Source organism: Hevea brasiliensis, chromosome 13, assembly GCF_030052815.1.
Source record: "Hevea brasiliensis isolate MT/VB/25A 57/8 chromosome 13, ASM3005281v1, whole genome shotgun sequence".
NCBI lineage: Eukaryota > Viridiplantae > Streptophyta > Magnoliopsida > Malpighiales > Euphorbiaceae > Hevea > Hevea brasiliensis.
This window is the reverse complement of record NC_079505.1, coordinates 46,187,211-46,204,509: the sequence shown is the minus strand read 5'-3', so window position 1 is coordinate 46,204,509 and position 17,299 is coordinate 46,187,211. Positions and strand designations below refer to the sequence as shown.

The 17,299-nt window shown below is 39.1% G+C and overlaps 1 non-coding gene across 1 annotated transcript; it reads right to left on the bottom strand.

The window, feature by feature from the left end:
• Positions 1-16,458: 16,458 nt before the first annotated feature.
• LOC131172450 (small nucleolar RNA R71) lies at positions 16,459-16,564 on the bottom strand. Its single transcript, XR_009142927.1, has one exon. It is a non-coding gene; the product is annotated as a small nucleolar RNA R71 (small nucleolar RNA).
• Between the last annotated feature and the right edge of the window lie 735 nt (positions 16,565-17,299).

Here is a 17,299-nt window from a genome sequence, read left to right as displayed (position 1 = left end):
GAAATCTCTTTCCTTGTACACATAGTATCAGTAGAGGGGATTAGAGTAGATCCCAAAAAGATAGAAGCAGTGATGGAATGGAAGCCTCCCAGAAATACAACTGAGGTCAGAAGTTTCTTGGGGCTAGCTGGGTATTACAGAAGATTTGTGAAGGGGTTCTTTCTTATAGCTGCTCTGATGATCAAGTTGTTGCACAAGAATGTGAAATTTGGCTGGAACGATAAGTGCTAAGCCAGTTTTGAAAGGCTGAAGGCTATGTTGATAGAAACACCAGCAGCACACACCAAAGGTGTCGGAAAAGACTTTTTGGTCTACTGATGATGCCTCACATAATGGGCTAGGTGTGTATTGATGCAAGAGGGGAAAGTGGTCGCTATGCTTCCAGTAGTTAAGGCCACATGAATGTAACTATCCTACTCATGACCTGGAGTTAGCAGCAATTATCTTCGCACTGAAGATATGGAGGCATTATTTATATGGTGAAAAATGCTACATCTATATGGACCACAGGAGTCTAAAATATTTGCCAACCCAGAAGGAGCTCAATCTTAGACATAGGCGATGGATTGAGTTCCTAAAGGACTATGATTGTGTGATAGATTATCATTCTGGGAAGGCAAATGTAGTTGCTGATGCTTTAAGCAGGAAGTCCATCACAGCTTTAAGATCACTAAATGCCTGTCTGTCCTTAGCTCAAGATGGAGCTATTTTGGCTGAGTTGCAAGTGAGGCCAACCCTACTACAGCAGATACAAGATGGGCAGAGGGCAGATGAAAAACTAATGGCCATTTTGGGTAAAATTCCTGAGGGGAAGGAAACTGAATATGACGTGAAAGCAGATGGGTGTTTGTACTACAGAGGAAGAGTATGTGTACCAGATGATGGGGAACTAAAGACTAGTATTCTGAAAGAAGCACACACTAGTGTTTATGCTATGCACCTGGGAAGCACGAAAATGTATAATGATTTGAAGCCTCATTAATGGTGGCCTGGTATGAAGAGGGATATAGCTGACTATGTGACTCATGTCATCAAGTCAAAGCAGAACATCAAGTTCCATCAGGATTGCTACAGCCTATAAGCATACCTAAATGGAAATGGGATCGGGTCACCATGGATTTTGTAAGTGGTCTACCTCTCACCCAGAAGAAGCATGATGCAGTGTGGGTGATAGTGGATAGATTGACAAAGTCAGCACATTTTCTACCAGTTAGGACTGACTACTCACTAGAGAAGCTAGCAGAATTGTATATCAGTGAGATAGTTAGATTGCATGGAATCCCACTTTCCATCATATCTGACTGAGACCCAAGGTTTACATCGAGATTCTGGAAAAAGTTGCAAGAAGCCTTGGGCACACAACTCCATTTTAGCACGGCTTTTCATCACCAGACAGATGGACAGTCAGAACGACTAATCCAGGTAAACCTAAGAACTAATTGAATTATCGCAATTAATAAATTGAAATGCTAGTAACAATGTGAATTATGTGATAGATCCTGGAGGATATGCTAAGGAGTTATGCCATTGAGTTTGAGGGGAGTTGGGATAGATACCTCCCACTGGCAGAATTCGCATATAATAGTAGCTACCAAGCTAGCATTCAAATGGCTCCGTATGAAGCACTGTGTGGGAGGAAATGTAGAACCCCAGTGTGTTGGACTGAATTGGGCAAAGATAAGCTGGTAGGACTAGACCTGGTGAAATAGACTAATGAGAAAGTGAAGATAATAAAAGCTAATTTGAAGGTTGCCTCAGATAGACAAAAATCATATGACGACTTGAAGAGAAAAGAAATAGAGTATGCAGTTGGCGATAAAGTGTTTCTCAAAGTCTCACCATGGAAGAAAGTACTGAGATTTGGAAGAAAGGGTAAGTTAAGCCCTAGGTTCATTGGCTCATATGAAGTCATTGAACGTGTGGGACCAGTGGCCTATCGGCTAGCTTTACCACCAGAATTGGATAAAATACACAATGTATTCCATGTTTCTATGTTGAGAAGATATCGTTCAGACCCTTCACATGTCATTTCCATGGAAGAGATTGAAATCCAATCGGCCTTGACATATACAGAGGAACCTATACAGATCCTAGCTCGGGAAGTGAAGGAACTGAGAAATAAACAAATTCCACTGGTGAAAGTGCTTTGGAGGTACCACAACACTGAAGAGGCAACTTGGGAAAGTGAAAAGATAATGAGGCAATAGTTTCCTCAACTGTTACATCAGGTAAATTTCGAGGATGAAATTTTTATTAGAGGGGAAGAGTTGTAACATCCTCATTTTAGCTAGTTCGTATAGTCTACTGTTCCGGTGACCAGTGTCGGTCCGAACAGCTAGAATGTTGGGAAAAATATTTAAACTAAAGTAAGGAACCAAAAAATTAACTCAAATATTAATAAGAAAAAAATTTAGGAAAAATTATAAAATAATTCTTGGAACTCTAGAGAGGGGTCATTGAGGTTCTTATGGCATTTGAATGCCAAGAAAATACTTAGAAAAATTTTTCAATCGGTAAAGACAATTTTGGCCCGTTAGGCCAAACGGAGGGCATTTTGGTCATTTCGTCTTCAAAGATGATTTCTGGGCCAACTTGTCTAGTTAAATAAATAATTTATATAACATAAAATATGATTAAAAATGTTGTTAAAAATTTAATTGAAATTAATTGGGCAAGAAAAGGATGGAAAATGAAAGAAATTGAAATTATGACATCATAAGGATGTCATTAAAAGTCTCCAAACCAATCAAGTGTTGACACATGTCACCAAGGTATATAAAAGAGACTAAATGGGCAGAAAGTGAAGCAAAAAAATCAGAACACTCTACTTCTTCTTCTTGGCATCACCTCTCCCACCATAACCCTCCATAGCCAAGCTTTACCCAAGCTTGATTTCTTGGATTTTCATCCATTAAAACTTAAATTTCTCAACACAAAAACTTGCTCCTACACCTTGGTGATCCTTTTGGGAGCAAAAAGAAGAGGAAAACAAGAGTTTTAGCAAGTGGGAAAATCTCACTCCTTTGAGGTTAGTGACCTAACCATGAATTTTACTTTAAATTCATGATAAGGACTTTGAATGAGTGTAAATTACAAAGAAAAAAAATTATTGAATACCATTTATTTGTAAACCCTAGATTTTTGGTAGCTATGGTTAGGATTTAATTGTATTGAGTTTAATGAAATTAAAAGACTATCATGGCTGCCCATAATATGTATTTACTAAGTGGATTGAAGAAATGCAATGAAAATGCATGAAGGGTAATGTGTGAGTTAGGGTTTGGGGTAGAAAAATGGGATTTTGACCATGTGATGATGAAAATAGGTTTTAATGGTCAATTAGTGACCATTTAGTTCTGTTTAAATAAAAAATGAAGTGTGTTGAGTGATGGGATTGGGTTTGGTGTGGCTGCCATGAAAGTGACCTGCAGAATGGAGTGACCTGCAGAATTGGACTTGAGTCCAGCATGTTTGGGCAGCCATAACTTGAATTGTAGAGGTTCAATTGGTGCAAGGACAATTGGACATGAAACTAGATACATAATGGCGCAACTTTGGTGAAGAAACCATGCCCATAAGACCAAACCAAGTGGACTAAAAGCTTGCCCTAATCCGGGTGACCTACAGTCTATTTCTGCAGAATGACCAAATGAACAGTGAACAGTGATTGTTCATTTAGCCATAACTCAATGTAGAAAGGTCCAATTGGCCTAAAATTTTACCAGCAATAAGCTGAGATATAGACCAACAACTTTCATGAAGGAACCTAATCCAAATTTTAAACAGAACCTATCCAACAAGTGAGTTGCAGTCACTGTCCACTGCATTGTAGATATGGCAGTCCAGAAAAATTTCAATACGGCCAGTTATGGTTTTTGGACCATAACTTGAGCTACAAAACTCCAAATGGAGTGATTCAAAAAAAGAAATTTAACTAGACAAAATAAGGAACAACTTTCATGTTGATCATTTTACAAAATTCCCAATGAAAAAATGACTAATGGAACAGTAAAAATGAAGCATGAAAACTGAAAATTTTGCTTAATTAACATTAACCTTAGAAATGGTATTGGCAACCAATACCAACAAATTTTGAATGCAAAATGTGGTGTGTTGGGAATATTAAAACCAATGTACCTACTGTCAATGCAAAAGTCAACATTTTGGTTGACTAATGAAGTGAATAGTAACACCAAAAGTTGAAATTCAAAAATTGTAAAACTCAAAAGTGTAAAATGCCCTAGTATACCTAACAAGATTGGTTTGGATAGCTCGGCATGCTAATAGGGTTCTGTTAGTAGTACTGCATATGGCTTCATGCCATTTTGTGTTTCATGGCTTCCCATGCCATTCTGTGATATAATAGCCTTTGGCTATGTTATTTGAGCTGATATACTTGGGTTTTAACCTTGATAATTATTACAGCTTATTAGCTGTTTTGTTGCACACCGGGAGACACAATGTGACCTATGGTGTGATGGTCCGAGGTACTTAGTGCCCAAAGGCGCTTTACCCGCTTATCCAAATTACCAATTAGTATGGGTTACTCGGGCAATGATAATAAACCTTACAAAATTTTAATCGAATAACAATGCAAATAATATCAGAAGTTAAGTCTACCAAAAAAGTAAACACACATTCTGCACATTCATTTTATTTTATTTTATTTTATTTTATTTTATTTTATATTGTCACTACTAAGCTGAATTGCTTAGTGCGTCAATTTTGCCACACGCAGGTACTGGAGACCTAGCTGGTGAGCACAGCAGACATCAAACTGAGTGAGTCTTCAGATTTGCATCCGGAGTCTCGAGTCACCTCACACCTGCATTGTATATGGTAGGACATAGGATTTTGGGAGCATTTTGTATTTTGGGCATTTTGTATTAGTTTGGATTGTAACTATAAACTCCTGTAATTACGTATTAATATAAACATATGAAATTTCATATTATTGAGATTTTCTGCATTATATATGTTGATAAATGAAATGTTAATTATTTATGAATATGCTTCAAGTGATGAAGTGAACAGAAAAGTTTTGAAAATAGTATTGTGATTTGAGATTGAGATTTTGAGATTGACTTGAATGTGTATAATGGAGTTTGGATTTGGTAATTATTTTGGAAGTGTTTTTAAACAGGTTCAGAAAAACTATTTTTCCAATTTACAGCCGGCACTCTGCCGGATTTTCTATAAAAATTTACGGATAAATTCAGATTTATCAAAATTGAAAATAAATGAATTATAAAGCGATAAATTGTGATAGAAACATGAATTGGTGCTCCGACACACTGAGTGGCATAACTTGCTCGGCTACACTATAGACAGGTAAGGGGTGTCACATTTAGTGGTATCAGAGCCAGGTTTAGGCGTTTCTGGGCCTAGATAGAGTACATACCATTGCATTGCATTTGTAAGTGTTGAGGTGACGCTGATGCAGATCTGTTTGTTTTCTTATTTTTAATAGGATATGGATCCTGCTTCGCAAAGAGCAGTCGAGAAAGAGGTGGAGAGTCGTGCTCCACCAAGGGCTGAATTTGGGGGCAAGGTCCACCAGCAGCTGAGGCACCTGCCCAACCTTAGTTTGCGTTATTTCAGCAAATGACTGAATTCTACAGACAAATGATGGGGGCAATTCCACCACCACAACCACAGCCACAACCTCCATCCGTACCACAGAAATCTCATTTGGAGAAATTGAGGAAGCATGGGGCTGTGGACTTCTTTGGGAAGTGGGAGGATGATCCCATGGCCGCAGAAAATTGGTTGGAAAGAACCATCAGAGTGTTGAAACAGCTAAATTGCACCCCTGAGTAGAACCTGGTGGGTGCTGTGTCCCTACTTCAGGATGATGCATATCAGTGGTGGGACACAGTAACCAGTGAGGTGCAACCTGAACGTATCACCTGGGAATTCTTCCTCACAGAGTTCAAGAAGAAATATATTAGCAAAGTGTATTAAGAAGAGCGAAGAAGGGAATTTATCAGTCTGAGACAGAGACAGTTGTCAGTGGCTGAGTATGAGCGTGAATTTGTCAGACTGAGCAGATGTAGGAGGGAGATAGTCCCTACAGAGGCAGAGAGGTGCCGAAGGTTTGAAGAAGGGCTCAATGACAACATCAAAGTCATGATCATAGCATTGGAAATCACAGATTTTGCTAAGCTAGTGGATGCTACATCAAAAGTGGAAAGGGTCAGAATTAATGAATAAAATAGAAGGGAAAGACAGCAGAAGAGGTGTCCGGGTTAGTCCAGTACATTTTTTGCTCCCAGTAAGAAGAATAAGGGTCCTCCTGCTCAGAGTTCAGGACCACCACAGGTCGTGGTCGCCTCAGGCCTGCACCACGCTCACACCTAGGAGAGGCCAGTCCACACCACCAATGGGCAGCTCTCCTGGGACGGTGTTTAGGGGACCAGCCCCTGCATCTTCTGCTTGTCAGTACTCTCAGAAGTGGCATAAGGGGGAATGTTGGTGTGTGACTGGTGCATGCTTATGGTGTGGATCGACAGAACACCAGATCAAGAATTGTTCAAAGAGGACTACTACTGTTGCTCCAACGCAAACTGACAGAGCTGCTCCTGCACCACAAAGGGGTAGGAAGCCCGGTAAACCTAAGGCAACTGGTCCATCAATGAGGCCTGCATCCGAGTCAGCTGAGAGGCCAGATACTAGAGTACCTGCCTGGGCCTATGTCATTAGAGCTCAGGAGGAGCAAGATGCCTCGGATGTCATCAGGGGTACGTTTTCCCTCTACAACACTTATGTGCATGCATTGGCGGATCCAGGATCCACTCATTCCTACATTTGCATCAAACTACCCATAGAGAGGGGAGTTCCAGTAGAGGAGAGTGATCAAGACATTCTGGTCACAAATCCACTAAGCCACAGTGTGGTAGTGAATAAGGTGTATAAAGGTTGCTTGTTGAGGATTCAAGGGTATGAATTCTCGGCAGACTTAATTGAGTTGCCCTTCCACAAGTTTGATGTGATTTTAGGAATGGACTGGTTGTCACGTCATCGGCAATAGTTGATTGCAAATTGAAGAGAATTTCTTTGAAAACTTCTGAGGCTAATGAGATCACTGTTGTGGGTGAAAGGACATATTTCCTGTCCAATGTTATCTCAGCCACAGTTGCATGAACATTAATGAGAAAAGGCTGTGAAGCTTACCTAGCACACGTGGTGGATACTAGGCAGGCTAAGCCAAACCTGTGTTATATACCCACAGTAAGAGACTTCCCTGATGTATTTCTTGAAGAGTTGCTTGGTTTACCACCAGAAAGGGAAGTCAAGTTTGCTATTGAGGTAATGCTGAGTACAGCACCCATTTCTATTGCTCCTTATAGGATGGCACCCACGGAATTGAACAAAACCTATCCAACAAGTGAGTTGCGATCCATCGCTTGTCGATTGTAGATATGGTCACCCGTAAAAATTTCAATCCGGCCAGTTATGGTTTTTGGACCATAACTTGAGCTACAAAACTCCAAATGGAGTGATTCGAAAAAAAAATTTCAACTAGACAAAATAAGAAACAACTTTCATGTTGATCATTTTGCAAAATTCCCAATGAAAAAATGAATAATGGAACAGTAAAAATTAAGCATGAAAACTGAAAATTTTGCTTAATTAACATTAAGCTTAGAAATGGTATTGGCAACTAATACCAACAAATTTTGAATGCAAAATGTGGTATGTTGGGAGTATTAAAACTAATGTACCTATTGTCAATGCAAAAGTCAACATTTTGGTTGACTAATGAAGTGAATAGTAACACCAAAACTTGAAATTCAAAAATTGTAAAACTCAAAAGTGTAAAATGCCTTAGTATACCTAACAAGATTAGTTTGGATAGCTTGGCATGCCAATAGGGTTCTGTTAGTAGTACTGCATATAGCTTCATGCCATTCTATGTTTCATGGCTTCCCATGCCTTTCTGTGACATAATAGCCTTTGGCTATGTTATTTGAGTTGATATACTTGGGTTTTAACGTTGATAATTATTACAGCTTATTAGCTGTTCTGTTGCACACTGGGAGACACAATGTGACCGATGGTGTGATGGTCCGAGGTACTTAGTGCCTAGTGCCAGTTTACCCATTTATCCATTCCAGTCAATTAGTATGGGTTACTCAGGCAATGATAATAAACCTTACAAAATTTTAATCGAATAATAATGCAAATAATATCAGAAGTTAAGTCTACAAAAAATGTAAACACACATTCTGCATATTCGTTTTATTTTATTTTATTTTATTTTATTTTATATTGTTACCACTAAGCAGAATTGCTTAGCGCGTCGCTTTTGCCACGCGCAGGTACTGGAGACCTAGCTGGTGAGCCCAACAGACATCAGACCAGGTAAGCCTTTAGATTTGCATCCGGAGTCCCGAGTCACACCTCACCTGCAGTGTATATGATAGGACATAGGATTTTGGGAGCATTTTGTATTTTGGGTATTTTGTATTAGTTTGGATTGTAACTATAAACTCCTGTAATTATGTATTAATGTAAACATATGAAATTTCATATTATTGAGATTTTTCTGCATTATGTATGTTGATAAATGAAATGTTGAGAATTATTTGTGAATATGCTTCAAGTGATGAAGTGAACAGAAAAGTTTTGAAAATAGTATTGTGATTTGAGATTAAGATTTTGAGATTGACTTGAATGTGTATAATGGAGTTTGGATTTGGAAATTATTTTGGAAGTGTTTTTAAACAGGTTCAGAAGAACTGTTTTTCCAATTTACAGCTAGCACTCTGCTGGATTTTCTATAAAAATTTGCAGATAAATTCAGATTTATCAAAATTGAAAATAAATGAATTATAAAGGGATAAATTGTAATAGAAACATAAATTGGTGCTCCGGCACACTGAGTAGCATAACTTGCTCGGCTACACTGTAGACGGGTAAGGGGTGTCACATTCTGTCTATCTGAGGCAACCTTCAAGTTAGCTTTCATTATCTTCACTTTCTCCTCAGTCTGTTTCATCAGGTCTGGTCCTACTAGCTTATCTTCGCCCAATTCAGTCCAACATACTAGGGTTCTACACTTCCTCCCATACAGTGATTCATGTGGGGCCATTTGAATGCCAGCTTGATAGCTATTATTATATGCAAATTCTGCCAGTGGGAGATATCTATCCCAACTCACCTCAAACTCAATGACACAACTCCTCAGCATATCCTCCAAGATCTATTACATAATTCACATTGTTACTGCCATTTCAATTTATTAGTTATAAAAATTTAATTAGTTTTTAGGTTTACCTGGATTACTCATTCTGACTGTCCATCCGTCTGAGGATGAAAAGCCATGCTAAAGCGGAGCTGTGTGCCTAAGGCTTCTTGCAACTTTTTTCAAAATCTTGATGTAAACCTTGGGTCTCAGTCAGATATGATGGAAAGTGGGATTCCATGCAGTCTAACTATCTCACTGATATACAATTCTGCTAGCTTCTCCAGTGAGTAATCAGTCTTAACTGGCAGAAAATGTGCTGACTTTGTCAATCTGTCCACTATTACCCATACTGCATCATGCTTCTTCTGGGTGAGAGGTAGACCACTAACAAAATCCATAGTAACCCGGTCCTATTTCCATTCAAGTATGCTTATAGGCTGTAGCAACCCTGATGGAACTTGATGTTCTGCTTTAACTTGCTGACATGTCAAACACTTAGTCACATAGTCAGCTATATCCCTCTTCATACCAGGCCACAAATAATGAGGCTTCAAATCATTACACATTTTTGTGCTTCCCGGGTACATAGCATAAACACTAGTATGTGCTTCTTTTAGAATACTAGTCTTCAGTTCCCCATCATCTGGTACACACACTCTTCCTCTGTAGTATAGACACCCATCTGCTTTCACCTCATAATCAGTTTCTTTCCCTTCTGGAATTTTACCCATAATAGCCATTAATTTTTCATCGACTTTCTACCCATCTTGTATTTGCTGTAGCAGGTATGGCCTCACTTGTAACTCAGCCAAAATAGCTCCATCTTGAGCTAAGGACAGACGGGCATTTAGTGATCTTAAAGCTACGATGGATTTTCTGCTTAAGGCATCAGCAACTACATTTACCTTCCCAGGATGGTAATCTATCACACAATCATAGTCCTTTAGGAACTCAATCCATCGCCTCTGTCTAAGATTGAGCTCCTTCTGGGTTGGAAAATATTTTAGACTCTTGCAGTCTATATAGATGTAGCATTTTTCACCATATAAATAATGCCTTCATATCTTCAGTGCGAAGATAATTGCTACTAACTCTAAGTCGTGAGTAGGGTAGTTCTGTTCATGTGGCCTTAACTGCCTAGAAGCATAGGCAACCACTTTCCCCTCTTGCATCAATATACACCCTAGCCCATTATGCGAGGCATCACTGTAGACCACAAAGTCTTTTCCCGACACTGGCTATGTTAACACTGGTGCTTCTGTCAACATAGCCTTCAGCCTCTTAAAACTGGCTTGGCACTTGTTGTTCCAGCCAAATTTCACATTCTTGTGTAACAACTTAGTCATTGGAGCAGCTATAAGAAAGAACCCCTTCACAAATCTTTTGTAATACCCAGCTAATCCCAAGAAACTTTTGACCTTAATTGTATTTCTGGGAGGCTTTCATTTCATCACTGCGTCTATCTTCTTAGGATCCACTCTAATCCCCTCTGCTGATACTATGTGTCCAAGGAAAGAGATTTCAATCATCCAGAAGTCACACTTGGACAGCTTAGCATACAGCTTCTTTTTTAGCAGAGTTTGCAGAACAATCCTCAAATGTTCATCATGTTCTTCCCTGGTCTTGGAATACACCAGAATATCATCAATAAAGACCACTACAAACCGATCTAAATATGGATGAAAGATACAGTTCATAAGGTCTATAAATGCTGCTGGTGCATTTGTTAACCCAAACGGTATCACTAGAAATTCGTAATTCCCATACCGGGTTCTGAATGCTGTCTTTGGCACATTTGCATCCTTCACCCTCAATTGATGATACCCTGATCTGAGATCAATTTTTGAAAATACACTGGCTCCCTTTAACTGATCAAACAGATCATCAATTCTGGGCAACGGATATTTATTCTTCATAGTTACTTTATTCAATTGCCGGTAATCAATACACAATCTCAAGGTTCCATCCTTCTTCTTCACAAATAGCACCAGAGCTCCCCATGGTGACACACTAGGGCGTATAAACCCCTTATCAAGCAACTCTTGTAACTGAATTTTCAACTCTCTCAATTCAGTGGGTGCCATCCTATAAGGAGCAATAGAAATTGGTGCTATACCCGGCATTACCTCAATAGCAAACTCGACTTCCCTTTCTGGTGGTAAACCAGGCAATTCTTCAGGAAACACATTTGAGAAGTCTCTTACTGTGGGTATATCACACAAGTTCGGCTTAGACTGCCTAGTATCAACCACGTGTGCTAGGTAAGCTTTACAGCCTTTTCTTATCAATCTTCTTGCAATTGTGGCTGAGATAACATTGGGCAGGAAATCTGTCCTTTCACCCACAACAGAAATCTCATTACCCTCAGAAGTTTTCAGAGAAATCCTCTTCAATTTGCAATCAACTATTGCCTGATGACGTGACAACCAGTCCATTCCCAAAATCACGTCAAACTCGTAGAAGGGCAACTCAATTAGGTCTACTGAGAATTCATACCCCTGAATCCTCAACGGGCAACCTTTGTACACTTTATTCACTACCACACTGTAGCCTAGTGGATTTGTGACCAGAATATCTTGATCACTCTCCTCTACTGAAACTCCCCTCTCTATGGGTAGTTTAATGCAGATGTATGAATGAGTGGATCCTGGATCCACCAATGCATGCATAGAAGTGTTGTAGAGAGAGAATGTACCCCTGATGACGTCCGGGGCATCTTGCTCCTCTAAAGCTCTGATGGCATAGGCCCTAGCAGGTACTCTAGTCTCTGGCCTCTCAGCTGACTCGGATGCAGGCCTCAGTGATGGACTAGCTGCCTCAGATTTACTGGGCTTCCTACCCGTTTGAGGTACAGGGGCAGGCCTATTTGCTTGTGTTGGGGCAACTATAGTAGTCCTCTTCGGATAATTCTTAATATGATGTTCTGTAGATCCACACTGTAAGCAGGCACTAGTCACTCACCAACAGTCCCCCTTGTGCCACTTCTGGCAGTATGGACAGGCAGAAGATGTTGGGGCTGGTCCCCTGAACACCGTTCCTGGAGAGCTGCCTACTGATGGCATGGACTGGCCTCTCCTAGGTGTGAACTGTGGTCTGGGCCCCTGGGACTGACCTTGACCTTGTGGTTGTCCTGAACCCTGAGCAGGAGGACCTTTACTCTTCTAACTGGGACCGGAGAATGAACTGGATTGACCTGGACCCCTCTTCTGCTGTCTTTCCCTTCTAGTTTGCTCATTTATTCAGACCTTTTCTACTTTCAATGCAGCATCTACTAATTTGGCAAAATCTGTGATCTCCAATGCTGTTATCATGACTTTGATATTGTCATTAAGCCCTTCTTCAACCCTTTTACACCTCTCTGCCTCTGTAGGGACTATCTCCTTCCCATACCAGCTCAGTCTGACGAATTCTCGCTCATACTCTACCACTGATAGTTGCCTCTGTCTCAGACTGATAAATTCTCTTCTTCTCTCTTCTAAATACACCTTATTGACAAACTTCTTCTTGAAATCTGTTAGGAAGTAATCCCAGGTGATTTGATCTGGTTGCACCTCACTGGTTATTGTGTCCCACCACTGGTATGCATCATCTTGAAGTAGGGACACAACACCCTCCAGGTTCTGCTCGGGGGTGCAATGAAGCTGTTTCAGCACTCTGATTGTACTATCCAACCAGTTTTCCATTGTCATAGGGTCATCCTCCTTTTTTCCGAAGAAATCCACAGCCCCATGTTTTCGCAGTTTCTCTAAATGGGACTTCTGTGGTGCTGGTGGAGGTTGTGGCTGTGGTTGTGGTTGTGGAATTGCCCCCATCATTTGCCGGTAAAACTCGGTCATCTGTTGAAATAGTGCAAACTGAGGTTGGGCAGGTTCCTTAGCTGTTGGTGGAGCAGATTCTCCCCTGCCCCCAAATTCAGCCCTTGGTGAAGCACGACTCTCCACCTCTTCATCAACTACTCTTTGAGAAGCAAGATCCATATCCTAATCAAAATAAGAAAACAAACAGATCTGCATCAGTGTCACCTCAACACTTACAAATGCAATGTAATGGTATGCACTCTATCTAGGCCTAGAAACGCCTAAACAAATGCTCTGATACCATTAAATGTGACACCCCTTACCCATCTACAGTGTAGCCGAGCAAGATATGCCACACAATGTGCCAGAGCACCAAATCATATTTCAATTCAATTTACCCTTTTTACTTATTTATTTACAAATTTTGATTAATCTGAATTTTTCACAAAGTTTATGGAAAATCTGGCTGAGTGCCGGCTGTAAATTGGAAAAACAGTTCTTCTGAATCTGTTAAAAACACTTCCAATATAATCATAATTTTAATCTCAATCAACCACCAATATATTTTCAATAATTTCTCAAATCACTTCAGTATCTCAAAATTCAATTCATTTCATATCACACTCAATTTAATGAGAAATGCTCAAATTTATTATTGAACATAATTCGTAGAAAATTACATCAAAAGCATTATTACATGAGTTTATAATATACATTCCAGAAGTTTACAAAATACAAAATACCAAAATACTAAAAGTAGCCTAATGTCCTACCAAATGCACTGCAAATGTGAGGTGACTCTGTACTCCGTGTGCAGATCTGAAAGCTCACCCAGTATGAGGTCTGCTGGACTCCCCAGCTATGTCTCCAGTACCTGCGCGTGACAAAAGCGATGCGTTAAGCAATTCTGCTTAGTGGTGACAATATAAAATAAAATAACCAAAATAATATAAATATGCAGAATGTATGTTTACATTTTAGGTAGACTTAATTTCTGGCATTTATTGCAGTATAATTCGATTAAAATTTTGTAAGATTTATTATCATTGCTCGAGTAACCCATACTAGTCGACTGGATAGGATAAATGGGTAAACTGGCACTGGGTACTAAGTACCTCGGACCATCACACCATTGGTCACATTGTGTCTCCCGGTGTGCAACAGAATAGCTAATAAGCTGTAATAATTATCAGGGATAAAACCCAAGTATGATATGTCAATCAACATAGCAAAAGGCTACTTTATCACAGAATGGTACGTGAGTCCATAGAACACAGAATGGCATGAAGCCATATGCAGTAAATGGCACGTGAGTCCATAAAACACAGAATGGCATGAAGCCATATGCAGTACTGCTAACAAAACTCTATTGGCATGCCAACCTATCCAAACCAATCTTTCTAAGTGTACTAGGGCATATTACACTCTTAAATTATACAATTCTTGAAATTCAAGTTTAGGTGTTACTATTCAATTCATTAGTCAACAAAAATGTTGACTTTTACATGGACAATAGGTACATTGGTTTTAATACTCCCAACATACCACATTTTGCATTCTAAAATTGTTGGTATTGGTTGCCAATACCATTTCTAAGCTTAATGTTAGTTGTTCAAAATTTTCAGATTTCAAGCTTTGTATTTACTGTTCCATTAGTCATTTTTGCAGTGGGAATTTGGCAAAGTGGTCAACATGAAAGTTGTTTCTTATTTTCTCTAGTTACATTTATTTTTTTGAATCACTCCATTTGGAGTTTTGTAACTCAAGTTGTGGCCCAAAAACCACAACTGGCTGGATTACAAATTTTCCAAATTTTCTGGACTGACCAAATCTACAGTATTTTGAGCAGTGACTGCAGGTCACTTTTTGAATATGTTATGGTCATAATTTTGGTTAGGTTTCTTCATGAAAGTTGTAGCTCTATATCTCAGCTTGTTATTGGTAAAATTTCAGGTCAATTGGACTTTTCTACACTGAGTTATGACCAAATGAATAAACACTATTCATTTGGTCATTTTGCCCAGGCAGAATGCAGCTCACTCGGATTAGGGCAATCTTTAGGTCAACTTGGTTTGGTTTTATGGGCATAGTTTCTTCACCAAAGTTGTGACGTTATGTGTCTAGTTTCATGTCCAATTGGCCTTGCACCAATTGAACCTCTACAACTCTAGTTATTGCTGCTCAAACCTACTGGACTCATGCCCAATCCTGCAGGTCACCAAGGGCAGCCACACTAACTTCAATTCCCACTAAAAAAACCACTTCATTTCTTATTCATACACAGCCCAATGGTCAGTAATTGACCATTAAAACTCTCTTTCACCAAATACATGAACAAAGTCTCAATTTGGGTCCAAAACCCTAGCTCCAGCATTCTAGATTGTCGCATTACTTGCACTTCACCTTCCTAACCAATAAATTAGTGTTAAGGGCAGCCACATTATCATTTTAATTCTAAGAAATCTTCAAAACTCAACCAAGTTCAAGGCTGCTGGAATTTTAAGCAAGACATACACATGATGTTTACTAAATTTTCTTGTAAATTTGCATCAAATACCACTCTTTCAACATGAATTGAAAGATAAAAATCAAGTTTAGCCACTAACCTCTAATGGAGTGAATTTCAATCTTGCAAGAGCTCTTCCTTTACACTTCTTTTTGCTCCCAAAAGCTTCACCAAGATGAAAGAGCAAGCTTTTGTGTTAACACTTAGGGTTTTTGTTGGAAGAAAACTAGGGAAAGTAAGCTTTTGGTGAGCTTGGCTATGGAGGAGTGAGGGAGAGGCTTGAGGGACGTTTTGAAAAAGATGAGGATGGCTGATGTTTTTTCTAGAATTCTGCCTCCTTTTTTCTATTTTAATGTATTTTACTTATGTTTCTTTATTTTGATTGGCCATGCATTTTAATTACCTCATGCTTACATAAGTATGAAGTAATAAATCCCATTTTCTTTTCATTTTCTTTTCTTTTCTTGTCTACTTAATTTCAATTAAATTTTTAACAATATTTATTCATATTTTATGTCATAATATTTATTTACATAAATGGACAAGTTGGTCAAAAATCATCTCTGAAGATAAAATGACCAAAATGCCCTCCGTTTGGCTTAACGGGCCAAAATTATGTGTACCGATTGATTAAATTTTCCTTGTGTTTTCTTAACATTTTATTGTCATTGGAACCCCAATAATCCTTCCCTGAGGTCCCAAAAATTATTTCATGAAGTTTTTTCCAGGTTTAGGGTTGCTAACGGTCTTCACCGTCAATTCCCCTTTGGGTTACTCATCACTGGGGTTTCGGCTCGTTTAACCTTAGTGTATTTCGTTCTTAAAAATCTTCCTTGATTTTTATGAGCATTATTTGGTTTATTTATAACTCCTCACTCTAGTCTATTTATAATTTCAAACATTCTAGCTGCCTAGACCGACATTGGTCGCCAGAACAGTAGACTGTACGGACTAGCTATAGTGAGGATCTTACAAAGCACTGACTTCTTTCAAACCTTTAGATGATGAGAGCTTATATGAAGCATGGGAGAGGTACAAGGATTTGCAAAGGAGATGTCCACATCATGGGATTCCTAAGTGGATGCTTATTCAACACTTTTACAATGGAGTTTCACCAGCTATTAGAAGTACAATTGATGCATCTTTTGGAGGTGATCTTATGGAGAAATCTGAAGATGAAGCTTTTTCTGCTCTAGATAAGATTGCTTATAACAACTACCAATGGAGTTATGAGAGGAATGAGATCAAGAAACCAGCTGGTATGTTCAAGCTTGATGCCATGAATATGATTAATGCTAAGTTTGATGCTTTGACAAGGAAAATGGACAAGCTAAGCATGAAAGTAGATTCTTCAGTTGGAGTTTCTAGTAATTCAGTAGAAGTTGGAGCTACAAATGTCATTTGTACAGCTAATTTTTCTGCACTTAGTCAAGATTTTTCAAATGAGCAAGTGGATTATGTGGGGAACTACAATCAAAGACCAGGCGGTAACCCATTTTCTGCAACTTATGATCTAGCATGGAGAAACCACCCAAATTTCTCTTAGGGAGATAGACAAGGACAATACCAAAATTTTTAGCAACCTTCTGGGTATCAACAACATCAGAATTTTCAATAGAATAGAGGTCCTCCTCCTGGAATTCCTAAACCTCAAAATGCACATGCTCCACAACAACCTCTACCACAGCAAGCACAACTAGACAAGACAGCTAGATTGGAAGCTATGATTGAGACTCTACTTGTGAGCCATCAAAGTCAACAAGATATGATTTCTCAATTAGCATCTAAAGTAGATTAAATGGCAAC